We start from the raw sequence: 25,906 nt of genomic DNA, 5'->3' as shown, positions 1-25,906 counted from the left end.
CTGCTGACACCGTCTCCACCTTCTCCTGGAGCTTTCTCTGATCAGAGGCTAGAGCTCAACACATTCCTAGGCTTTCTGATGGGGGAACTGGAGCTGGAAGCTAATTGTAAGCAGACTTTTGGAACTCTGGGCTGGAGAAGGCCCTCAAAGCAGATTAAGCTCCCACACCAGGCTGATAAGCATGCCCCTTGCTGCTGCACTTGCTAAACATTTTTGGAAGCTGACAGGTTTGAGTGATGGTGTGTGGGAGGAAGGCAAGATTTCCTCCAGTGCTCCGGGGGCCTGCCTCTGTGAGGGTTTTGTGCTCTGCTCTTCTTCTGTTGTTAGGTACAGGATTTGTCCAGTGGGCTCTCCAATGGGGGTGAGCAGCAGGGTACACTTCTGCACGGGGTTTCCCTTCATCCGTGGAGGTGGGGTTTATGAGATGTAATGGGCAGTCGGTGGGAGGTCAGTACAGTGACTCGGAACTGGAGGTGACACATACCCTCAAGCCTGATGAGGAGCACCTGAGGAATGAGAGGGAAAGTCCATGCTGGGATTGTTCATATCCAGGCAGCTGTTCTGCCTTTGCCCGTTTGACCCTTCATTTAACAAACATTGTCAGAGGACTGGCAGTGCATAGGCTCTGGAAAGGTGATTCATCACCCTCTCCGTGAAAAAAAAAGTTCTTCAGCTTCTCCCTGAGGGGCTGGAACAGTCCACTTCCCTCAAGACTTTGCTTCCCTCTTTTGCCCTTGGTCCATAATCCCCCTATTTCACCTCTCTCGCCCACAATGGGCCCTTGTGTACTGAAGGTGAGCACAGTTTGGATGGACTGCTAAGGAAATTGGCCACTTCCAGTGGACTACCCTGATTTTTACCTGCCTGACCTCCTTTGCCAGTGCCCAGGGGTTCTGGGGGGTCTTCCCTGTGGCAGATCCCTGTCTGCTCAGCTGACATCAAAGTGATTTTGGCCAGTGGGATTTTACCTTCTGTGTCAGGTCTTCTAACAGTCTGCCTGATACGGTGCCCATTCTCCCTCCAAAAGAGTCTCTTGGTTATGGCATGAGGACTGTGTCTGACTGGCCATGTGGTAGTTTCCAGGTCCCAAATCTGGTATATATTATTAGAAGATACTCAGGAAGCAATGAATTAAATAGCAAATGCTCTCTTGGGGCCTCTGACTCCCCTTTTATTCAGGGGATTTTTGGCAGGAGGTTGGGTTGTGTAGTGGCTGATAATACAGGTTTTAAAGTCAGATGGGTATCAGTGGTGTCCTGTGTTTGTCATAAACTAGTTAGGTGACCACCTTCATTAACTTCTTTGGGCTTTAGTGTTCTCATCTATTTAAAAATGAGCATTAACAACCACTAGAATCATGAGCATTAAGAAAAATAATGTGAAGTGTTCAGTGCAGTGTCTGGCAAATAAGGAATACTTAATAAAAGTAGCTATTTATATTGCTAACCTAAGAGATAGGGCATGCTGAACCAAGATTTAATAGTCCCTAAGTGAGAAAAGATATGGCTTATTCTGTCAAGCCCCTGGAAAGGTATCAATCTGTTCCAAGGATTTGTAGAACATCTATCACCTTCCTAGTACAGTACCAGGCAGAATGGGAAGATGAGGGAAGGGCATAACCACTTTCTGAGTGCCTGATGGGTGAGGCTCTTTACATATAATCTCATTTCATCTTTACAGAAACACTTAAATCAGGTCTGATACATCCGTTTTCTATGATAATGACAATATAACAATATAGTAACAATAATAACAATGGTAATAATGGCCAAATCCTTATATGTCACTTCCTACGTGCCAGGAATTGTTCTAAGGACTTAACATTAAAAACTAATTTTATTCTTATCACAACCAAATGAGATAAGTGTTATTATCCCCATTTTACACATATGGAAACTGAGGTGAAGACCAGTTTGGTAACTTTGTGAGTAGCAGAGGTAGAATTAGAACTTGGCCAGTCTGGCACTAGATCCCATGCCTTTAACCATGATGTTGTCCAGGGAGAACCACAGAGACTGTCTTAGAACTTGCAGGCCCTGATTTATAAGACCACTGCTGTAACCACTGAGCTAGATCAGGCTTAGCAAGGTACAGCCACTTGCTCCAGGTCATCTAGGGTGGCAGGGCAGGGAGTCCAGCAAGGTTGGTCTGGCTTTGAGGCCTGCGGGCTTCCCACTCTTCATTGCTGTCTTTTTTCCATCATGCCCTGGCAGATCTATGAGGCAAATAGGACATGGCCTGAGTATTGAGGATTTTATAATCTAGTTGGGAGGCATAACTGATGTACATAGGGCAACCAGGCACAACACAGGGAGGCCTCAGAGGCATGCTTGGGGCTGGGTATCCAAGGTGCTCACAGGAAAGGCCAAGATGGCTGGAGAAGTCCAGAGAGCCTCTGGAGGAGACGGAAGATGAGCTGGGTTTTGGAGATGGGAAGGAGTGACTGGTGGAGAGGAGGGGAGGTCAGAATGAGTGTGATAGTGGAGAATGAAGAGCAAGGTCATGCAGTGGTACTGAGCAGTTGATATTGCTTCATGCAACAAGTCATTGCTCCAGATCTGGCATCTTCCTTTTCAAAAGGTGATGAAGAGAAAGAACAAAGGCTTTGCAGCTGAAGGATTAGATTTGCATGTTGGCTTCCTGGTGGATCATCATTCTGAATGTGCAAGGTAGTTATGAGAAGATGCGGAGAGGGTGTCCATTAAGGATCTGATTCAGATTCATAACAGATCATTGGGAAATGATGGTGATTATTATTATTAGCTTGGGGTTCAGAATATTCAACATGGTAGTTACAGGGGAAAGGAGGCTATTCTGATACCTTGTTTTAGTATGCAGCAACTCTCTTCAGCCAGTGACGTCCCATTGCCCCTAAGCCTGCTCTTCATCTCCATCAAGTGTGAAAAGACCTAACTTAGCCAGCAAGTAGCTGTTAGGTACAGCCCTACTGTCACCCACCCTTCCTCCAGGCCCCTTACCTTGAATCTCTCCCATAAACCTACAGCTGGTTCTCTCCCGCCACCCACCTCTCCCAGTGGAGGAAACTGTGTTCTGCAGCAGCAGCACACCTCCCCTGAATTACCTTCCTGGGACTGAGATACCTGTGCCTTCCCCCAAGTATGAACATTTATAGCATCTGCTCTGTTAACATGTGAATAAATTAGGACCATATGCAGAGAGTTGTTTTAAAGACATGCCCTATGTTTGTTCAGAAACTCTCTCTGGCTGACCTTCAGATAAGGAACATGCCTGAGCTATTTGAGGAGACGTTAGCCTATTTTTAAGAAGCAGTTGCAAGGAAAAAAAGAAAAAATATATACATATATAAAATACTTTGATATTTCCTGTTTTTAGAAGCTGGTGTTCAAGTTGCACCTAGTTTCTTTAAAGAAGTAATTAGAAGTGATTGAAATTCTCTGTGGGTGTTTTAGATGTTGAAAAAGAAAGCACAGAGGAGGCCCCTGGGAAGAGAGCACAGCTACAAGCTTACAACCTGTGGCAACTTTGCTCCATTGTGTTTTGATTAGAATCCTTGCTCCATCATCAAAGTTGATTATGGATTTGATTAGTGCATTTTTCTGCTATTGTATTACTCCCTTTCTTCTCTTTCTCAGTTCTTGGAGGGGAATGTATAGCATGGTTATCTGCCAACATGCAAGAATGTTTATGGTTCACATATTATTGCTTACTCCATGGGTTAATTTTCTAAAGACACTTTAAGGGTGGTACTGGTGGCTTATTCAGGGTAACATTACGTGTATATATATCTGTATATAAATACATCTACTTCTGGATATGTGTATATATGCATATATACACACACATACACAAATATATACACATGGAACAGCTTAAAGTATTGAGCACATATAAGCACACACACACATCAAAGGGGAGGCTGGAGGAGTTACAGCCCAAATTCTAGCTTTCAGAATAGCTAGGTTTGCTTTCCATTTCTCATTCTGCCTTCCTCTGTGACCAAGATCTGAAGCACCAAATCTGGGTCCCATATTATTTACTTATAAGATATAAGAGATGTAGCCTTCAGAGAGGTGTTTTCATGAGGCCCTAGTGAAACTCTTGGAACCATTCTGAAAAAGCCAAACCACCCAGTGAGATTTTGGCTTAAGGTCAGAAATTCTTATTTCTCAGAATCCGCCTCAGCAGCAGGGAAGGGAACATTTATGGAGCATCTGCTATGTGCCAGGTAGTCTGCAGAGCTCTTTATATAGATATTATTTAATGTGAGGCACAAGAAGCTGGATAAAGGGAAAAACGATCTATGCATTTTGTGTAAGGAAGCAGAGGCCAAGGGAGGTTATCACTTGGAGGCAGTTTTATGTGGTAAATTAGACTTTATTGAGAGGTCAGAGTTTGCATCTAGGCTTTGGGCAAATTACAGAACATTCCTAAACTTCAGTTTTGTCATCTTTGAAGCAGAAATGGTGATGCTTATAGGTTGAGGGTGAGGGTTCAGTGAGATATTACAGGTAGGTTCCTGAACATAGTGTATGGCACATACTAAGCAAGGAATATATAGTATTGCCTATTTTTGTTACCCAAGGTCAGATCCAAGTTTGGAAATTATGTCTGCCTCATTCCAAGCCCATGTTCTTTCCACCCTACCTCTCTGCCTCCCAAGTACACAGCTGATTACATGAAAAGACAGATGGCTTGCACCATGAAAGCTGGAAAGCATAGCAGGGCTTTGGTTAGATGAATGGGGAACAAGAGTGAATTAATAACAATGTCATCCAAAGAAGTCATATCTCGAGTTGTTAATTGAAACTTTCACAGGTTGGTCTCAGACATGCCATCTTTGTAACAGTAACCAAGCTGAGGGATCTGCTACAAACCAAACTTGTGGGAAGCTTCCTTTGTACAACCAGTCTGAACTGGCACTGTGGAGGTGGTTGAGTGGAGCCCGTCAATCTGAGGGCCTAGCCCAGGACAGGACCAAGAATGGGACATTCTCATTGACTGGGCTTCTTAATGGTTCCTTATTGTTCTGAGGGCAGAAGGAAAGCCCTTTTTTCTCCCAGCAGGCATGGTTGTAATGAGAGCTGGACCTTGTGATCAGTTGGCCATTAAGGTGCCCCAAGGCATGGCCAGCTGCCCAATGGTGCTTTACCAATAACCACAGGCCAAATTCAATGGCTATTCTGTCTCTTGGTCACATTTTTCAAAGAGATGGACAATGTGTTCCTAGAATGGCTTGGGCAGAATGGGCCATGTGATTTTGGGAACAAAACTTAGCTAGGCTTTTTGTGCTTTAATCTACACAAGACAATAGTACAAAGGTTTTTGCAGGAACCCCCATTCGCCCACACAGAACCAGAGAATGACTCACGGCTTAGTGCCCCCTTTCCCAGGGAATACAATCCTCTCTTGTGTTTTGCAAACAATGGGCCCCCAGCCTCAGAATATTTTGCCACTTCTTCCAAGTGAAACCTCAACACCTTCAGTGAATTTTGGGTTATTCCAATCCCTCCATTCATCTTGGTGGGAGAGAGGATAGGGTAGAAATGGGGTCTTAGTCGAGATAATTATGATCCCATTTTCAGAGGTATTTGGAGGCCTTTGAACAAAATTAGTTACTCATGGCAATGTGACACTTTTAAAAATAATTATAATTCTAGTCATGGATATCGATTGAGCACAACCTCTGTATCAGCATAATACATAGCACCAGATATGTATCATTCATTTAATCCTCAAAACATCCCATGAGGTAGATGCTACTTCCTGAAGAGAACTGGAAATGACCACTCTAGGACTTCGCAACTTTGGTTCTAATTCTGTCTCTTTAGTCACCTTGCTACATGACCTTCAACAAATCACATTTTCTTTCTGAGTGTCATAACCTCACCTATAAAATGGAGAGGATAATACCTGCTGTACCTTCTTTGGAGTTACTATGAAGATTAACACAGGTAATTATTGTGAACAAGGCACCTGTTTAAGCATCTTACACTTTAGGTAGCCCTTGAGGAAACCAGGGCTGACAGAGGTGAAGCTACTTTTCCAAGGAGCACAGCTGGTAGGTAGACTCAAATATTTGAATGCTTATCTGTTTGACCTTTGAAGTCAACCTTCTTAAATAGCAAGTGTGAAAGCACTTTGAAAAAATATCTGAAAAAAATGCTGTTACTACCGAGTCTAAGTAAATCACTTTCAAATTTCCTTTAGCTTGGTAATACATATGCCATTTGACTCCTCCCCCTGCTCCAGAGTTTGGAAATATTGAAAATATTCTTTCAATGTTAAATAAATATTAGTTGCTTAATCATATTGGTTGAACCCTTTTGGGATGTTTAAAATTTCAAGTCCTCTGAGGCCACAAGACCCACTACATGTCATTGTTGAGTGTTAACTGGCTGGGCTGATTCTAGACAGAGGAAGGAGAAAATGAAGAATTTGATTCAAAATCACTTGTTGGCATGAGGAAGCAATCAGATAAGTTTAGATTATGAATCACTTTTTAAGACAACAGGCCGGGGATCTTCAAAAGTGTCAGTCTCATGAAAGACATAAAAAGTTTTAAAGCAGGTGAAGGACTATTCTAGAAAAAGAGTACCAAAGCTATGACAACCAAATCCAATGAGAGATTCTTGAGTAGATCCTGGATGAGTAAAACCATAAATACTACAAAGGTCATTTGGGAGAAAACTGGAGATATTCGATTCTAGATTGCGTGTTAGATAGTATTATTCTATCCATTTTAATGGTATTGGGATTACGTAAGGAAATGTCCTTTTTCTTGGGAGCTATATGCTGAAATATTAGAAGGGAAGTATCTTGATGTCAGCAAGTAACTCTCAATTAGGAAAAAACAAGGTGAGAATATCTGCAGAAAGAAGAAGAAAGAAAATGAAAATGTTAACTGGTGAATCTAGGCAAAGATATATGTGCACGTCTTTCAACTTTTCTGTAGGTTTGAAATTTTTAAAACCAAAACTTTGGGAAACAAAGCAAAGTCCTGCCTGAATAGTATTTGTCACCGATGCCCTTGATATTTATGAGAACATAAATGAAATTGGAGTGTGTGTGTGTGTGTGTGTGTGTGTGTGTGTGTGTGTACTCACAATAGCCTGGCCAAATTTGTTTCATGAGGTTTAGGTTCTGGACTCTTTATCTTCTTTCTGGTATAGTGTGAAAACTTTGGCTTCATTCCTTGCTCTTTCATGAGAATGGTTGCTGACATTTTGTGGAAATAAATCACAAGATTCAGTTTCATTTGGTAATCTTTTATGAGAATCTAAGGTGTTTCCAAGATTGCAAATACAAAAGAAATTTTTTAAATGAAGTAATTTTTTAAAAAAATTTGAAACCTCTGACTGAGCCCTACTGGTCTAGGCACTGAGAAGATAAGGAGTATGATTGGAAACAAGCTTTTCTCTTTTGCCCGACTGAATCCTCCCACTCTTTATCCATACAAATTCAGGTTTAGTATTATTTCCTCCAGGAAGCCTTCCGCCACCACCATGGTCCTAATACAGTGTCTCTTCTACATGTTCCATAGCCTGGCCAGTAGCCCCTCAGCTTGGACTGTGATTGCTTATTTTGCTGGACCATGACTTCCATGAGGGCTGTGTCTCTCCTGATTCCTGCTGGCACAGGGTCTATACATAATAGGTTTTTAGTTAATATTTGCAGAAGAAAAGAAGGGTAGGGGGAGATAAAAGAAAGCATTGGAAAACAGGAGTTAATAGAAATTGAACTTGAGTTGTGGATGGATCTTGCAGAACTCCCTCTTAGGATGTGAACTGAGAAGGTCATGTGATGGTGGGTGGCCAAGTGTAGGAGACAGAGACACAGAGTGGGCAACCTGAACACTGTCTGGAGCCAGCATCAAAGCTCTCCAACACCAGGTCTTAGGGAAACTTGCCTGGTCTGGCTGAGTAGAGGGCGGAGGCAGATTCCTTTGCACAAGGCTGTTTATGATATCCAAACTCTCTGGCTGCTGCGATGGAAGAAGAGCTGTCAGGATGTGATAATGGCACTGCAGCAGACTGGAGGGGTTGAGACGGAGAGAACACCATGGGCTTTGGCAAGTTTGGGCAGATTCCTGCCCCCATCCCCAACCACCCCTGCCTTGGATGGAGGACCTGAGAAGGGTTCTGAGGGGGTTTTGGTTGGTTAGGAAAGGGAGAAGGTTTAGAAAAGCCTAGGATAGGACAGAGTTTCCAGGAATGATGATCATAGCAACCATTTATGTGCCATTTCCTTACATAATCTCATTTAATCCTCAAACGAACTTTCTGAGCTGATATTATTGAACCTATTTTACCAGTAAGAAGAAAAATAGGAGTCAGTGAGAGGACTAGCCTTAGAGGAGTTCTGGGACTTTTTTGGGTCACACAGCTGGTATCGACAGTGGTAGGATTTGAACTGAGGTCTTTCTGATTCCCAAACCTGTGCTTTTAACCACTGCCTTCTTTTGCCAGTAATCGAAGGAGGCCTGAATCCCATATGAGCTACTGCTTTAGATAATCAAACCTCCAGACCCTCCTCTGCTTGGAGCCTGCTCCCTGCTTCCCTGGTCTCGGCCCTTCTTGCTGCTTCCTCCTCATTGGGGCCTTCTGTGCCTGTGCCAGCTTGTTGCCAGAGGCTCTGTGTTTATAGGATGAGGAGCCCCATTTGGCCTTTGCCCACATCCTGCTGCAATCTGGGCAGGATCTCCTTGTCCTACTGCTGTGGCTGCTGTCCCCCAGGTGACCCCCGTGCTGCCGGCCCAGCAGGGTTCATGTGCCTAACAGCTGGCAGGACCTCGTTCCTGTCCTCCTGCCACATGCTGGCTGCAGCTCAGCAGACAGTCCCCATTTCATGCTGATTTGCTTTGATTCTTTTCAGACCTGGGAGTGACGCATGTTTACTTCAGAATGTGTGGGCCACAAGTGTGCCAGAGCTGTCAGACCTTCTGGTGTGCAAGCTTTGATCGTTAGAAGACAAGCCTTGAAGGAAAAAAACCTCCATTTAGGTGACAAAACCAGATTTAGAATAACCTGGATTACTTGGGATATCTGCTTAGTGATCTGTGCCTTTAAGTACTAGAGACTTAGGACATCTGAGCCAGAGGAGACCTATGAGGCCATCTGCACAATGTTCCTACAGCTCCATTGTGCAGATGAAGAAACCATGACCCAGAGAGGGGTGTGACTTGCCTCCAGTTACCCAGCTCCAAAGGGCAGAGCAAAAACCAGAACCCAAGCCTTCTGACTCTAGGCCAGTATTCCTTTCATCTCAGTTAGTAATCAGATATTCTGCTCTGAAAGGCCTGACAGCTTAAAGATTGGAACCAGCCCTATGCTATATATTTTTTCCCCTCCTTCTACCAAGTAGTTAAGATGAGTATCTTTTTATAAGAGACTGGGTGTCTCTCTGTCATCTAGGCTGGAGTGGAGTGACCATAGCTCACTGCAGCCACAAATCCTGGGCTCAAGGGATCTTCCTGCCTCAGCCTCCCAACTAGCTGGCATTACAGGTGTGAGCCACCACACCTGGCCCAGAATGAGTGTTCTTAATTGCTTCATATTAGGAAGCTTTTGCACTTGGCTCAGAGAACCAGAAAAATAGGGCCTCTTTGTGGATGGTATAAGTGTGGCAATAGGCTACCATAGTGTCCACCTCCCATAGTCCAGACACTTTACATACATTATCCCCGTTAAGCCTCACAAGGGGACTGGGGGCATTTCATCCCCTTCTATGTGTGAGGCTCAGAGGAGGTCAGTAACTTGACCAAGACCATATGGAGCCAGTACTGGGACTGTCTAATTTCAAGTCCATGCTCTTTCTACCCAGCCTCTTAGACCCTTGCTAGCTGGAAGCCAGAGAGACCTGGGTTAAGTTCCTACTTCTCCATTTATTTACCAGGAACTTCACCTTCCTAATGCTAGGGTGAAGCTGGGGGCACAGTAGGCGCTTAAGAAATAGTTGTTGAACTGCAGCTTGGACAGGTCTGCCCTGTCAAGCCTCAATTTCCCTGGGTGGTTATAGCATTTCAACATATCGTGCAAGCTAAAGCAGTTCATGTATGTAAAAGTGTGAGGCAGATAAGATCACTGTTATTTACTGAGCACTTAATATGTGCTTGATATTCTAAGCATTTTATGTGGATTTTCCCATTTAATTGTTACAATAGCAGTAACTACTGAGGTGGATACTTTTGTGATTGTTTCCATTGTACAGATGAACTGGGGCAGGTAAAGCATAAGCAACTTGCCCAAGGCCACACACCCAGTGAGTGGAGGTGCCAGGTCTGAATCTCAGGCAGTGACTACAGAGCTTGCCTCCTTCCCCACAGCATGGTCCTCCCTCAGTGCTGCTGCCCACTAAACCCAAGTCTAGTTGAGGGTGAGGAAGAGAGACACATGCAACTAAGGACACAGAAAGGGAAAGCAACTTGTTTAAGATCCCCCAGCAAGTGAGAGGTCATCAAACCCGGCAAAGACTTACCGTCTAAAGTAACATGGGGCCCTGTTCTTTCAAAAGTGTTCCCTCTTTAACGGAGAAGGACACAATGTACTTGTGGCTGTGGCTGTGGCTGCAGTGAGCTATGGTCACTCCACTCCAGCCTAGGTGACAGAGAGACACCCAGTCTCTTAAAAAAAGATACTCATTTTAACTACTTTAAATTACTCCTAAACTAGAGATGGTCACCAGGAATCCCGACTGCCTGGTGGACTCCATGGCTTTCCTCTTTGGTCCTTGCTTCTCAGTCATTTGGAATCATTCCTTCTCTGGATTGCAGAGCAGAAACCAGTATAAATGTGACCTAGTCTCTAGAAATGTTTACCTGGCTAAAAATATGCCAGCTTTGTCATATTTTTAGCCACATTTAGATTTGAAGTATATGAATTGCCCACACCCATGTATTAGGCATGAACTATTGGTACATTTTGTAACAGGACCTGCTAGTTTTCCATTCCAAAGAACTGGAATTCAGTCAGAAATTTGTCATTTGCAAATACCAACTCTTGCTACATTCCATTGCTGTTTTTAAGAGTGTCTCGTCACCTGGATTGGGAGGAAGCAGGCCATGGGCGAGGCCAGGCTGGCTGGGCTGCCTTGGTGCATTCCCCGGGTCTGGTGGCTTCTAATCGACCTCTGCCTGGCTCTGCTGAGGCCCTCACCGTTCTGTGGTGTGTTGCCTTTGGATTAGCATAAGGGCAGACAGGATGCTTATTTTAGAACTGGAAGGAGAGGAGATATATCAATAAAAGAAATGGGAAAGGAAAAATCCCTTCAGTGGTTTAAAAATATCTCTTCCTTAACTGGCTAGATTATTTTGTTTCTTAAAAACAGCTAGTAATTTTCTCCTCTGAAACAGCATTGGAAAGAGAGGCATGTCAGACTAAAAAAGGAGGGGGCTGCAATGGTGGCCTGTAGGTTTCACTCTCCTGTCCTGTTCCTATAGGATAAGTTATTTTCCCCAATCTCCGAAAGCCTCCCTATTGACTCTGGAACCTTAGAACTATATCACAAAGACTCTGGTTTTTTACCCCTTCATTTTAAAGATGAGGATGCCACGCCTCAGGGCCTTTGCACTTGCTGCTCTTCCTACGTGGAATGTCTTCCCCAGATGCCAACAGCACTCACTCCCTCAGCTCCAGTTCTTTGCTTGGATGTTACCTTATCAGAGAGGTGCCTTTCCTGAGTTTAGAACTGACTCTAAGCTGCCCACAGTAGAATGTGGGAATCAGCGTTGCCAACAGGCAAGATTTCACTTTGTTTTCAGTTTTTCTTTTCTTTTTTTTTTTCTTTTCTGCCCACTTTTTGTGATCTAAACACTTGCTAACAAAAGTATGGTCTGTGGCCTGGTTGTAATGGCATCACCTGAAAGCTTGTTAGAAATGCAGAATCCCAGGCCTTGCCCCAGACCTGCTGAATCAACATCTGTATTTTAATAAGATCCCAGATTATATATAAAGAAATGAAAGTTTAAGAAGCAGAAGAGCATTATGCCCTCAACCCCTTCAGAGGAAGAATCTAAGAGAAACCCCATCCCACAAAGTAGTGTCGCCACCTCTGTCTAGAGGCACAGGCCCAAACTGCCTCAAATAACCCTACCCTATGGTTGAAGATGCGAGGGATGGACGGAGTCACCCTAGAAAAGGACCTCATAAGACAGACTTCCAGAATGCGTGGCTACTCTGTTTCTTACATCTCTCTGATGTTGCTTAGGGTAATTCACCTGTACACTGGGCTTTGTAGCTAATGTTTGGTCACCATGACCAGAGACTGTTATCTACTTGGTAGCTGCAGAGGGAAGGGAGACCCAGTCTTTAACCTGGGAGTGCAGCAGTAATTAGAGGGCCTTGACTCCCCACTCTGCCAGGTGTGCCTGGGCTGGTTGAGATAGCACCTTTCAGAAGCTAGAGGCAGTTCCATCCAGCCCGTCTCACAAATGGCTGTGAATGCCTCTCTGGATCCTTCAGCAAAGGCTGGTCAGCTATTCCCACATTCTGAACAGAAACCAACTCCCACAGTCCTTTGCTGTTTGGAAATCTTCCAGTTCTTGAGTCCCCCAAATCACACTGCATCATTCTAGCACGTGGTTATGTAGGAGGCAGGATGCATCCCAGGGCACCAGTGGGAGGGGCTCACTCTCTCTCCATTCCCTTGTCTAATGCTCAGGGAAGCCCTCTCAATGGGCAGGTGCTGTGCAAATGTAATCTGCCTGTGGAGGCATTTCTTTCAATCACCCTGCAATTGTGCATTGATGTGGGGAAAGCCCATGGATGAGAGTAGAGCAGAATAACTGAGCTCCTGAATTAGGCTGCTTGATGAAATTATTGTCTAATGCTGAAGTTGGAGCCTTTTCCCTTGTTCTGTATAAATCAGGGCTATTTTAAAGCTGTCGCATGATCACTGGTGCCATAGAAACTGCCTGACCTTGTGCACACCTGTGTCTCAGTCAGGCATGGGCCACCGCAGGTAGAGGAAGAGGACTTGGTGAGAGAGGTGCAGCTTCACTCCAGAGTCTACAGGAGGAAGGAGGGTACTGGAGGATGTTGTGGGGCACTTTTTGACTTCTCCTAGCTTTGTCCAACTCTCCTAGCTTTGTCTCATTTAACTCCATTGAAACCACCTGGAGAAGTGACCACCCCGGCCACACTGGAGTCCAGATCTGGTCCTGAGCAGGGACAGGGAAGCTGTCGTATGACTGAGAGATGATGTTTTGGCACCAAGAAGGTTTCTGTGTGTGTGCACGAATGTGTTTGTGTTTGTATGCACATGTGTCCAAGATGCTCCTTGAGAGGTTGTAGAAAGTCCACTTTGGCCACTGGCATCACTATAGCATATGAGACAGTATGGTGAGCCTGGAAGAGCACTGTTCTTAGAGTCAAAAACTAAGTTCTCTTTCTAGACCCTCATTTAGCAAGCTTCATGACTCTGGGCACATATTCAGTGGTTCTTCACCAGCCGCGTGTAGAATTGTCCAAATAATCTATCAGCCCTGATGTCTCCCATAGATTCAGGCCTGGAGTAGCACTTTGGCGTCTGTATTTCTTAGGGCTCTGTAGGAGATTCTGATGTACACTCTGGGGTGAGATCTGAATTTGAGACTAGCCCCCCCAGAGAAGTCAGGATAGTGAAGTGGAAAAGAGCAAGTGGTCATTGCCACACAGACTGGGGTTTGGATTTCAGCTCTGTCCACGTACAGCAGCATGGCCTTAGGCAAGCTGCTAAACCCTGCCTCTGCTTCCTCATCTGCACCACAGACACCATAGCAATGACCTCACAGGGCTGCTCTCAGCACTAAATGTGATCATGTGGATGAGGCATGTGGCAAATGCCTGGCATGTGAGTGCAACATAAATGTTATATCTTGGGTGTGAGCATGTCTGTGTGTGTTTTCTGCTGTACTGTTATATATGGATAGAATCCTCTCAAGAAAAGTCCAAGGCAGAACTCAATCAAGAAATGAGATGGCAGTGCTCTATTATATTTGTGTAATTTGGTAATAAGGAAACCAATTAATTCATTCTTTCAGATAGTTATTAATAGCAAGGAACATATGCAGAGAAAGGTCCTATGGGGCAAGAGAGATGCCAAGAGTGCATCCCTCTCTTCATGACCGTGGTTCTTAAACTTCAGTGTGCTCAGCATTACGCAGGGAGCTTGTTAAGTGTGCAGAATCATGGGCCAGAGCATCAGAGAGTCTGATTTTGCAGATCTGGGGTGAGGCCCAAGAATTCATATCTTTGAAAAATATGACCGAGTGAGTATGCATAAGATAGTCTGTAGCCTTCACTCTGACAAAGACTGGTCTAGAGTAGAAGATGGAATTGGAAGACTGAGGGAAGGAGGGAACTGGGTGACTTGGAGCAGGCAGGAATGGGATCCTAGAAGATCAGAGAAGCTGAGGTTTGAACGCATGCAAGATCCCGAGAAAACAGGGCAGCATACTTTGGATTTGGTCTGATGAACAGACGGTGGAGAGCTCTGGTGAACAGGAAGCTCTGGCTCTTCTCCCTGCTGCCACTGGCAGGGGTTGCCAGGTTGGGTAGGCATCACACTGGGAATGTCAGCCACTAGGAAGGGTTTACTGAGACTCCTGGTGAAATATAATGAACCCAAAGCATGTGTCTGTTTGTCCTCTGTTTAAGGCCCAAGATGGCTGCCTTTAAGTTGCCTAACAGTGCCCATAGAGTTGAGCTTCTTTTTATCTATTTCCTTATTCAGAAACCAGGGCTTGAAGCAGCCTGCAGTGGTAGACCTGAAAGTATAAAGTAGCTCTGGGATGCTTAGGACACCAGAGTGGACTAGCAGAAAGGGCACGAGAGATGGTAGGAGATGTTGAGTGCCATTTCTCCTTATTAGGGGCTGTGTTGGCTGAGAGGGGCCTCAGCTGAATCTCAGGTCTGCAGGGGGCCCATGTTCCATGATAAAGCCTGAACCAAGACATCCCTGTAACAGTGGCCTTTGGATCCGCAACCTATGGGAGAGCAAATTTTGGGAGGTCTTCACCGGATCAGGAAGAGCTACAAATAAGAAGGGAGAGGGGAAGGGGACATTTATTCAGCACCTACTATGTGCCAGGCTCCACACTCCATGTTTACATGATATTTGTAATCTAGCCTTCACCTTAGGAGGTAGATTAGCTCTAGTTTTACAGATGAAGAAAAAGAGGCCCAGAGAGGTGAAGCAACTCACAGTTTCACACAGCCAGGATTTGGTAAAGCCTGGGCTTGAACTTGCATCTATCTGGCTTCTCTCATGAATCTTCCACAGTTCTACAGTGAATGTGTTGGGGACCTTGATTCTTGCTCCTCAGGTGCAGGTGGCTCGGAAGCCCAGTTCCCCTCAGCAGGGTGGGGGGTTCAGTGTGGGCAGAGTTCCCTGGAGTCCCGTGACTTGTGGGGCATTTCTGTGCCCTCTGTCAACAATCCAGCCTTCAGTAATGTTGTACTGCTGCCGGCTGCTCTCACCACATCCATACCCCCCACCCACACAGGCGAAGGTTTTGGCCAAGGGCACCCTGGAAGGGGAGGAGAAAGTGCCTTCCAGAAGGGCTTGTTACAAAGCCCCTGAATGGCCCCATTGAGGCTCCAGGGCCGGACGACAATGGGCCTGTTGGGGCCCCCGGTCTGCTGAGGTGAGAGGGCTGGGGCCGGGCAGGCAGTGCTGGCTCAGAGGCCAGACACTGACTTCCAGGGCTGGGAGCCAGCGCTTCTGACGTGCTCCGAAATGCCAGCTTTGCTTAATGGGGAGCAGCTGGGGCGGGCTCCACATACCTCCCTATGCCAGGAAGGCAGCGTGAACCCAGTTCCTCAGGCCACAGCCGTTCTTTTCCTTCTCCCTGCCTGGCACTGCTCCCCCTTCCTGGGCCAGGCCCTGCTCGCCGGACACCAGGATCATAGTCAGCTCCTTCTAGGGTCCCCTTGGTCCTCAGGGGCATTCTTTCCAGCCTGATCGGATAAATAACACCCCTTCCCCGAGAGTCTAGCCTGCCTACAGGTGCAGCTGCCAGATGATATGCAGCATGCCCAGTGACATTTGAATTTTAAATAAATGATGAAAAAATTTTAATTACGTTTAAATATGTAATAAATGACAAAGTCTGAACCAAGATATGAGTTCATTTTGTATGTCATGGAACACACTTAAACCAAAAAATTATTTGCTGTTTATCTGAAATTCAGATTTAACTGGGCATCCTCTATTTTTATGTGTTAGATCTGATGACCCTACCCAAGGGAGCCATGATGGATACCCATGTGGGGTTACTAGGACTTAGCTAGGTTTTCCTTGATGCCAACAGGGTGGGGGATAGGGAGAAGGAGGCCTCTCTGTGCCCACTCTCCACCTCCCATTTCCCATACATAAAACGCTGGATGCCACACTTAGTAGGTCTTACTAACTGGCAAGCATTGCCCCCATGTTACCCACACCACCCTCCCTTCTAGGAGCTGCAGCTTTCTCCTGAGCTCCCACAGTGGGAAGGGAAGCTTTGGTATACAATTGCAGTTGGTGACTATTTACCAAGCACCTGCCTATCACGCTGGGCTGAACCCTGGCAATTTAATGAGAATGAGACAGATGTAGGTTTGCTCTCAAAAGAGCTTACAGGCTAGTAGCAGAGAGAGGCATTTAAACAAAAGAGCAACTGTAATTCAGTGAACCATAAACACTGTGGGTAGATGGCAGGGGTTGGGGGTATAGTTATTGAGGGAGGTATCTCAGAAATTCCAGGAGAGCATCTCACTCACACCTGTAGGATCAGGAGAGAGGTCTTGGAGTCAGGGGATTTGAGAGGAAATCCTGGGCCATGTCATTGAGTTGAGCAGCTATGTGGACCTGGGCCGATTATTTAACCTCTTGAGCCTTGGTTTTCCTTATCTAGAAAGTGGGAACAATTTTCCTTGCTTTAGGGTCCAATGTGAGTTTCCAAGTAAAATGATTAATGTGAACATGTATTGCTAACCGCAGGGTCCTAGATCAAACAAATGTGTGTGTTTGTGTGTATTTGTGGGGTCGGAGCTAGGAGTTGAAGGATAGGGAAAATACAGAGGGGTTAGGAATTACTGGGCTCCATCCCTGCTTTGTGGCTTGTATAATATTTTGCTGTTTGCAAAGGATAATGATTAAGAGTATGGGCTGGTAGGCCGAGGTGGGTAGATCACCTGAGGTCAGGAGTTTGAGACCAGCCTGGCCAACATGGTGAAACCCCATCTCTACTAAAAAAAAATACAAAAATTAGCCAGGCATGGTGATGCGTGCTTGTAGTCCCTGCTACTTGGGAGGCTGAGGCAGGAGAATCGCTTGAACCCAGGAGGCAGAGGTTGCAGTGAGGCAAGATCATGCCACTGTACTCCAGCCTGGGTGACAGAGTGAGACTCCGTCTCAAGAAAAAAAAAAAAAAGATTATGGGCTGGAAATTCAAACAGGCCTGGGTTTCAGCTCCATCTCTACTGTGTGACCTCAAGTAAGTACTTAACCTCTTTTTGTGCCTTAGTTTTCTCCTCTGTAAAATGGAGCCTCACAGGCGTGGTTAAAAGGATGAAAAGTAGACCATTCATATAAAGTGCTTAGCATGGAGTCTGCCACATAGCAAGTGCCCAGAAGTGGGCAGCTATTGAGAGGGTCTTAGTTGAGTAGCATAACAACCTTGTGAGGTAGTAATTACCAGGTGGAGAATGAAGTTCAGAGAGGTTAGGTAACCAGCCCAAGGAGGCACAGCCAGAGAGGTGACTCTGGGAGAATATACCCCTGGCTTCTTATGAGGCCTTTGGTCACCCAGCCTTCAAGGAACTCTGCTTCTAGCTTTTGGTTGGACACCTCCCTGGGGACTAGCTGGACTCTGGGACTCCTTGCCCAGTTATGGTCTGGTTCAGATACGTAGGTGTTTCCTGAAGATCTCAGCATGCCTGTGTGTGCCAGGCCCAGCCTCTGCAGGGTCAGGGAGAAAGAGCATCCTTTAGGAATCTGAGGACTTATATGCCTCACACCAACTATTCTTCCTTTGCTGGATTTGAAGTCTGAGATATGGGCCTCCTTTTTATTATCCTCTTATTCCTTTGTGTTAATCAATGCCCACACAATTATGCAGTTGGCATGGATGCTAGTTTTATTGTCTTGAATACAAAAGCAGCTTTGAAAATGGCGTATTTCTAGGGAGCAGCTAGGGGTGAGCCTCTCACTGGAGAAGGCAAACTTTAGCCAATCATTTCCCCCTCCAGTGGGAACAGCAGCAGGTGGATTAAATTGCTCCATTAGGCAATCTTTTGTTTCTAATAGAATAATCATAAAAAACCCTTGATGACTGAAGGTCAGGGAAGGGAGCTAGACGTGGCTGAGCATTTGCTGTATGCTCAGCTCTGTGTTGGAGGTTCTTTCCCAACATCAAGTTCAGTTGTCTCTGTCACTCTGTGTTTATGTTTTAGACCCATTTTTCAGATGAGTAAGATGAGATAGAGAGGTTGGCTGATTTGATCTAAGTCACATGGCTGGTAAATGATAGCTCCAGGTTTTGAGCTCAAGTCTGTTTAGTTCTGGAGTCCATGCCTTGCTATCACCCATGTGCCTAGGTCTATGTGCTTTAAGGGAGACCGAAACAGTGGAAGGCATGTGCTTGCCTTCAGGTTCTGCTAAGAACCCAAGATGCTTCACTTGCTGCACAATGGGCTTTAAGGCACCTGCACCATTAGTTCCTGACTTGCGAACATGGGACTGAGACTTCTAGGGGAAATGGGGTAGGAGCTGATTTCTGATCTCACATGTACTTAAAGGAGAGAAAGGATTTAGATGTATGGAGAGAGGAAAGAGGGTTTTTCAAGGACAGGAAGCTATCATGGGATTCGAAGTAGGGGAAAGCAGGCTGAAAATAGTGTATAAGAGATTCATATCAGGACATGGAAGAGGATGAAGACTGGAGGCCTATCTGGAGGCTGTTGGCAATCCTGGTACTGCTACGGATGATGGTAATGGGAGGCTGATGGTGGTAGTTGTGATAGTGATAGTGATGGTGGTGGTCAACATGTATTGAATGCTTAATATTTGCCAGATACTAGTCTAAGAATTTTACAAACATGAACTTGTTTAATGGTCACAACAATCTTATAGGAAGGGTACTATAATTACCCCATTTTTAGATGAGGAAATGAAGGCATAGAGAGGCATAAGAGGCTGGAGAATAATAAACAGATGTAAGAGCCATTGAAGGAAGAACTAGGGCAGAATCTGGTGACCATGTTGAGAAAGGGATAAAGAAATAGAGTCTACAATGAGTTCAAGATAACCTGTTGATCTTTTATAGGAGCCAACTTCCTGGTGGTAGTTATTGGTGAAGTTATGACCTGACCAGCAAAGACAAGCTTTCAATTTACTAAATGCCTCTGTTAAAATGGAAATGTGATATTTGAGAGGATGAATATAATGAACCATTGCCAGATATAACCCTCTTAACATGAGTGAGGTCATCAGCTTCAGTGCAAGGGGAATGGGTTAAGTGAAGGGACACTGGATGGGCTGGTTTTGAGAAGGCCTGTGCCAGCCAGTTCCTTCCTTTAGGGTGTGCTGTCCTAAACATAACCACCCCGGGTCTCTTCTCCTGCAATCGCTTCCCCTTCATTCCTACTCACCCTAAATGTTATGTAAAGCAGTTCATGCTCAAGCATTCGTTGCCAACACTGGATTAAGATCTCCCTCCTTCCAGGTCGTACACTGGCATTTTAACAGAGACTTTTAGAAACTCAGCTAATGAAGGTGGGGATGTGAGTGATCCTGGGGTTGGGAAGGGATGGGAAATGTTCATGCATCCCTCCCCTAGCTCCCAACAGACATAAAATGGAAAAGGCTGGGGTCTCTACCTAGGCTTCACACCAGCAGTGCCTGGACTCCAAATTTCTAGACCCAGATTCGAACAAAGTCACGAAACACATTCTCTTAGCCAAGTATTCCATGGAGGGCTGGGTCAAGCCTGTGAGCCTCCACTCAGGCTGGCAGTAAAAAGCAGCCCTGGGCCCTCCAGCCTGCCTAGGTAGCATGTAGTTATTACAAGCATGGACTCTCCAGACAGCCAAGCTAGAGTTGAAGCCTAGCCTCAGATTTGTTTGCTGTGTGACCTTAAACAAGTCATTTCATTTCTTGACTCTTAGTTTTCTCATTTGTAAATGAGGATAATAGTATTGAGTGGAGTAAATCAGAGAAGGTCTGTAAGGTGCTGAGCCCAGGACATATCACATAGTAGGTACTCACTAAATACAAGCTGCAGTTTTCGTGCCAGGCCCACTGTGAACAACTCCAGAAGACTTAAAGCTTCTCCATGGGCTTTGGGATGAAGCCTGGGACCAGGCAGCTTGGTGTTCCCAGTTGCAGGATGGCAGTGAGCTTAGCATGGGCCCCTGCTCCGTTTTCCTGGTTCTCTCTGCCAGAAAAATGGGTGGTACTGGAGAGTCTGCATTTCCCTGGAGCAGCCTTCTTCCCTTGACATCCTAGGCAGGGCCTTTGTAGAATTCCTTTTCAGCCCCCAAAGGCCTCGCTTGGAGCAAGTCACTTGCTTGGAATTATACAGCCAAATCAGAGCCACGACTTGAACTCCATTCTGAACCAAGGAGTTTGAAACCATTCCTCCTGCATGATGCATGACATTTTAATAACCTGCCGACAGCCCAGGAGGTTTGCAGTTTCTCTGAGCCCAAGGGACCAGAGCCATCTGGTGGGTGCTTTTTCAAGGGAGCTGGTGTGACTGTTTCAGGGTAAAATGCAGAGAAATAGCATCACTTTTTTTTTTCCTGTGGTAAAAATAACATGCAAGGATGGGAAGAACAAATGGAGGTTGGGAGGATGACATTGTGGGGAGGAAGGAGCTAGAATGCTGGGGGCTGTCTACCTGGTGCCATGTGCTGCCATCTGCCCAGTATGGAGGCAACATCAGCCTGACCTGCCAGCACCTGCCTGGCTACCAGCATCAGCTTTCAGGAATAAAAAGATCTTTTTCAAAAAGCCTTTGTCCCCCAAGGAAGCTCAAGGGGCACAGTGAGGTCCGTGGAGGGTTGTGACAGTTCAAAACATGCTGTCCATTTATAGTATGCAGCAGTGACCCTGTATCTTACCCTCTCTATAGCAACCAGCTCCAGACACAAACTGGGCATGGCTTTTGATCATGAAGCATGTTTTTACAAACAAAAAAATACTGAAAGTAGTTGGTGAGGCTGAGATTATGTTAATTTATGCAGTTTCCACTGCTGCTAGGATTAAAAATAGCTTTCTTTCAAGAAAACTAGAACTACTTACTGTCAGTTTGCCTTCTAGGCCCTCTTGCTGGGCTCCAGGACTGGTGGGCTGGACACAGGGCATGGATTATGAGATCCTCCTTGGCAGTCCCAGGTTCTGGAGCTTTGCTGAAGGGGAAGATAAAGAGACTTTATCTTCCGTGGTAAGGACTCTTACAAAGTCTTTACTGCATGTTTCATAAAACTGAATATGCTGAGCTCTAATGAAAGCTGTTGTCAGCATTAAATACCCAGGGAAAGACATGGAGGCCTTTTAAAAAACTGCCACAATACTCCTGCACTGAAGTGCTCACACTTTGCTCCACAGGGGAGAGGGAGTGGAACTTGGCTAGTGTCATCCACCATCATAAAAGGCAAACCCAGGATTTAAACTCAGGTCTGGTGCCTCGAAAGCCCAGGAACTATGACATCTCTTCCCCCAACTCTGCTGTTCTACTTGTGGATTATGGCTACCCATGGTGCTCATTTTAATCAGATTTCATCAATGTAAACATTAGCGGTGGGGTCTTCCTTTAGAGTTAGTATAGCCACAGCCACCTCCCCTAGGTTCTGCAGGACACCTGGCAAACCTTTTGTGAGGGGACCTTACCAGGGGGAAAAAAAACAAAACAAAACTTATTGCCAGACATTAATATGCCAGCCCCATTTTGGCGGGCCAGTCTCGCACAATCTCATGAAAGAACTGCACTGCCAACCAGGAGGGGCAGTCCTCTTGCTCTCCTAGAATTGCCTGCTAGCCATGGAGCCCAAGGTGACACCACGGGGGTAATTCCTTGGGATATCTGGTTGACACCATAAGTGGACAGAAGTTTAGAGACTGCTCTGAAGGGACAGCTGAGGGCAGGGACTCCCATGGCTCTGGGTCAGAGCAAGGGACAGCCTGGTGAATCCCAGCCACTGGAAAGAGACTTAGAGAATTTCAAAGAAGACACTCCAAAGAAAGAGGACAAAGAGAGCATGGAAACCAGCAAATATGAGTGAAAGAGAAGGGAGTGAATCTACATATTATACACCGTCCATATACCAGGTACAGTTCTATGCATGGTGGGGGAGTTACAGGTTGCACAAGAAGGACAGAACCCATACTTTCACGGATCTTATAGCCTGATTGGGAAAATTAGGCATTATAATCACATCATGGCAGGGAGAAGGGATGGGGAAGAGGAGATGGGGAAAGGGCCCAGCTGTCACACAGATAATTCCAAGGCAAAGTAATATGGTAGAAGGTGGTATAACCTGGCAATTGCAATCACAGACTTGGGATCAAAGAAACTGGATCCAAGAACCATCCTTGCTCCTTCCCAGTTCCATGTCTCTAGGCAAGGCGTTTATACTCTGAGCTCAGTTTCCTCATGTGAAAAATGGAGATGAGTTCTTACCCCACAGGGTACTTGACAGGGTTAAATGAAATAGTGCATGGAAGGCACTTAGCAGGAGGTCTGACACACATATCATGCCCAGTGAATGGTGGCTATTACTAGTTATTATCTGATTTCTGAGATCTAAGCAGATCCAGTGCAGCTGGTCCGGGTGGGGGAGCTGAGATAAGTAGGTGCTCTGACAGCCCAATCCATGGCTGATGGTGAAACCACTGACAATCTGACAGCAAAGGAAGAGGGGACCAAAAAATCTAGCATCTCAGCAGCTCTTAGAGCAATTAGTGATGGTTATAATGTGAATTTCTGTTTGATGTCCTCTTCTTTTTGAGAAGATGTGAATATGTAATGTAGAACTTTATGGATGAAAAGGTAAAATAAAACTTTGGGTGCTTTGAACTTGAAGGTTATCTGGAAAATTCACTGACAGGGGAGGCCTCCTTCCCCAACACGGGATGCAGAAAGAGCTGTCGTGGGCTTATGGAGAGGTTGACACCTCCAGGACCATCTGCTCTGCAGAGAGTTCCCTGAGGGGGCCAGTGACATGCCCCAGAGTCGGGTCCCTTTCCTCCCTTGGTGCCAGGTATGCTTTCCCTGCCATGTGGCACCGGCCTAGGCAGGGAAGGGGCCTCTAGACACATGTCTGCTGAGGACCCAGCAGGAGCCTGTCAGCCTTGCCCAGACTGGATTTCCAGTTCTGTAGATGTAGATCATAAATGTGGGTGACAGATGTGGTAGAGGCACATCCAGGAGATGAAAAGATATCTCCATCTGCTTGGTTCTGGAGAAAATACGGAGACCAGAAGTGGATGGCGGCTTTTCCTAATGGGGAACTGTGGCTGAGTTTTCCTGGGGTGAAGCAGTATTTACAACCAACCCAGACCCTGCCCCCAGTATCCTGACACCAGGTTTGGTTGATCAAGTTGGTAGAGGGGGCTTGTTTGCTAGGGTATCCTGGGGAGAATGGTTCCTGGCCATTGTGAGGAGAGCTCAGTCTCTGTCATGTAAAGGAAACCACACAGGTTTTAGTGTTTGGGCTTTGTGACTGCTCTTTAAAGGTGTTTTAATGACAGCAGAGATGAAAGGTAAGTCTTCTGCTGCTCTGATGTGTGACTGCCTGTCCAAGCTGCCCACAGCAGTGCGGAGTTTTGCGTTGGAGCTCAGAACCTCCCTTGGAGCTCAGTAAACTGGAGTTAGTAAACCGTCCCCTGGTTCACGTATTGGTACCTGCTGGGAGAAGAGGCAGAAGCTGGAGAGAATACACAACTAATATCAGAAGGAAAAATGGAATTAGAAACATATACAAATCACCAGCCTGGGTAACATGGCAAAACCCCGTCACTACAAAAAATACAAAAATTAGCTGGGCGTAGTGGCGCACACCTGTGGTCTCAGCTACTCAGAAGGCTGAGGTGGGAGGATCACTTGAGCCCAGGGAGGTTGAGGCTGCAGTGAACCATGATTGTGCCATTGGACTTCGGTCTGGGTGACAGAGTGAGACCTTCTCTCAAAAAAAGAAAAGACACATAGACAACTCTTATACACTTCCCTCGTAATCCTCCCAGCTTGGTCAGTAAAATTTAAAATCATTTATTGAACATTCATGCATACCAGATTCTGTGTTAGTCTCTTCACATTCTAAGTTAATCATCATAGCAACCTAGAGCATTCTCATTTCATTTGCATTTTTGTGATGGGAAATGAGTAAAGAGAGGGCTAGATGCCCAAGGTCACACAGGAAATGACAGAGCAGAGATATAAACTCAGGTCTGTCCCCCTTAATTATTACTTCAGAGGTCACGCTGAGGACCCTGAATCCCCCTGTTTTGAGGGTCATTGGCAAATTTTTAAGCTGGGGGGTGCAGCTGATGGCCCTCAGACTGAATCAGGTCTGTGGAGACATTTGCTTATCTGGCACATTGTTTTAGAAAAATTTTAAAAATGATTTTAGATACTGTTCTCTGTTCGCCACAGTCTCCACCATGCTCGTATGTCTTATACCTGGCCAGCTTCTTGGCCCCTATGGGAATTTGAGTTTATAATCCCTAACTAAACCTCTCTTTTGCTGGAGTCAGTGATGGAAACAGAGGGGATTGGCGGTGTCCTAAGGAAAAAATGCTTTATTTTCCCCTCTGAAGAAGGAAGCAGTGGCTGGCAGCTCCAGACTCCGGCCAAGCTGGGAGGAGGAACTTCTAAGAGGGCCCTGGTGTTTGCTTTTAGGCTCAGAATCCAGCTTTCATGAATTTAAATTTCACAGTGGATCTGAAGAGGACAGTGGAGAGGAAACTGTATTATCCTGTCCTTGGAGAGGGAAAGGAACATCCTCTCTGTTTATTGGTACTCCAAGCAGACTCCCCCTGGAGGGCAGCCACTGGGAGCTTGATGGGGAATCCTTTGTACTGCGTACTTTGGAGGCGTCTACTAGAAACAGAGTACCCTGTGACATGCTGGGAGGGATCTCCGGACAGTAAAACATACAAGGAACAGACCCAGGACAAACTGTACTAATTCATGATGGGCCCTGAAGTGTGAAGGGGTTTGTTCAAAAGAAGTAGGCAGGTGGCATTCCAGCTAGAGGCGACATTAAGGGCAAAGACATGGGGATCAAAGAACACAGGAGACATATTCAGGGAAGATTTACTGATATTTTGCAGAGGGGAAGAGTGCAATGCAGGAATTGAACCAGAGACAATACTTCCTTTGGTAGCCCAGTCAGCAATAATAGCAAACATTTATTGAGTGCTTACTGTATCTCGGGCATGTTATGACCGTGTGACATATATTGTTTTCTGCAATCCTCACAAAAAGCCTATAAGGTAGACACTATTACTGTTGTTATCATCTACATTTGCAGATGAGGAAGCTGATGCAAAGAGCTCACAGCCACATTCCAGGTCACCCAGCTAGTAACCGAGGTATTACAGTCTTAGAGCCCAAGAGCCCATACTCGTAACCTCTTCTCTCTGCTGCTTCCAATAGCAGCCAACAGTCTGGGTGACTTCTCAGTGGAAGGGATGTGAGATTGTAGCAAGAGATCAAGTGAGAGGAGTTTAGATCCTGTAATGGCACCATTTTCAAAGATGGGAATGTAACCTTTTCTGACATCAAGGCTCTCCTAAATGGCCTTAGCCTCCCCCTTACAGTTTTTATTTTTTAATTTTTAATTGTATAAATTTAAGGCATACAACCTGTTTTGATATACTTGTACGCAGTGAAATGATTACTACAGGGAAGCAGTTTCACATTTCCATCATCTCATATAAGTACCTTTGTGTGTGTGGTAAGAGCACT

The 25,906-nt window shown here is 45.6% G+C and overlaps 1 protein-coding gene across 10 annotated transcripts in view; it reads left to right on the top strand.

Annotated features, from left to right (window-relative positions):
* NAV2 (neuron navigator 2) overlaps positions 1 to 25,906 on the top strand; it is a 767,244-nt gene that overhangs the window by 361,133 nt on the left and 380,205 nt on the right. The gene's annotated exons all lie outside the window — the stretch shown is intronic.

This window comes from Macaca fascicularis, chromosome 14 (genome assembly GCF_037993035.2).
Source record: "Macaca fascicularis isolate 582-1 chromosome 14, T2T-MFA8v1.1".
Taxonomy (NCBI): domain Eukaryota; kingdom Metazoa; phylum Chordata; class Mammalia; order Primates; family Cercopithecidae; genus Macaca; species Macaca fascicularis.
This window is presented reverse-complemented; position numbering and strand designations above follow the sequence as displayed.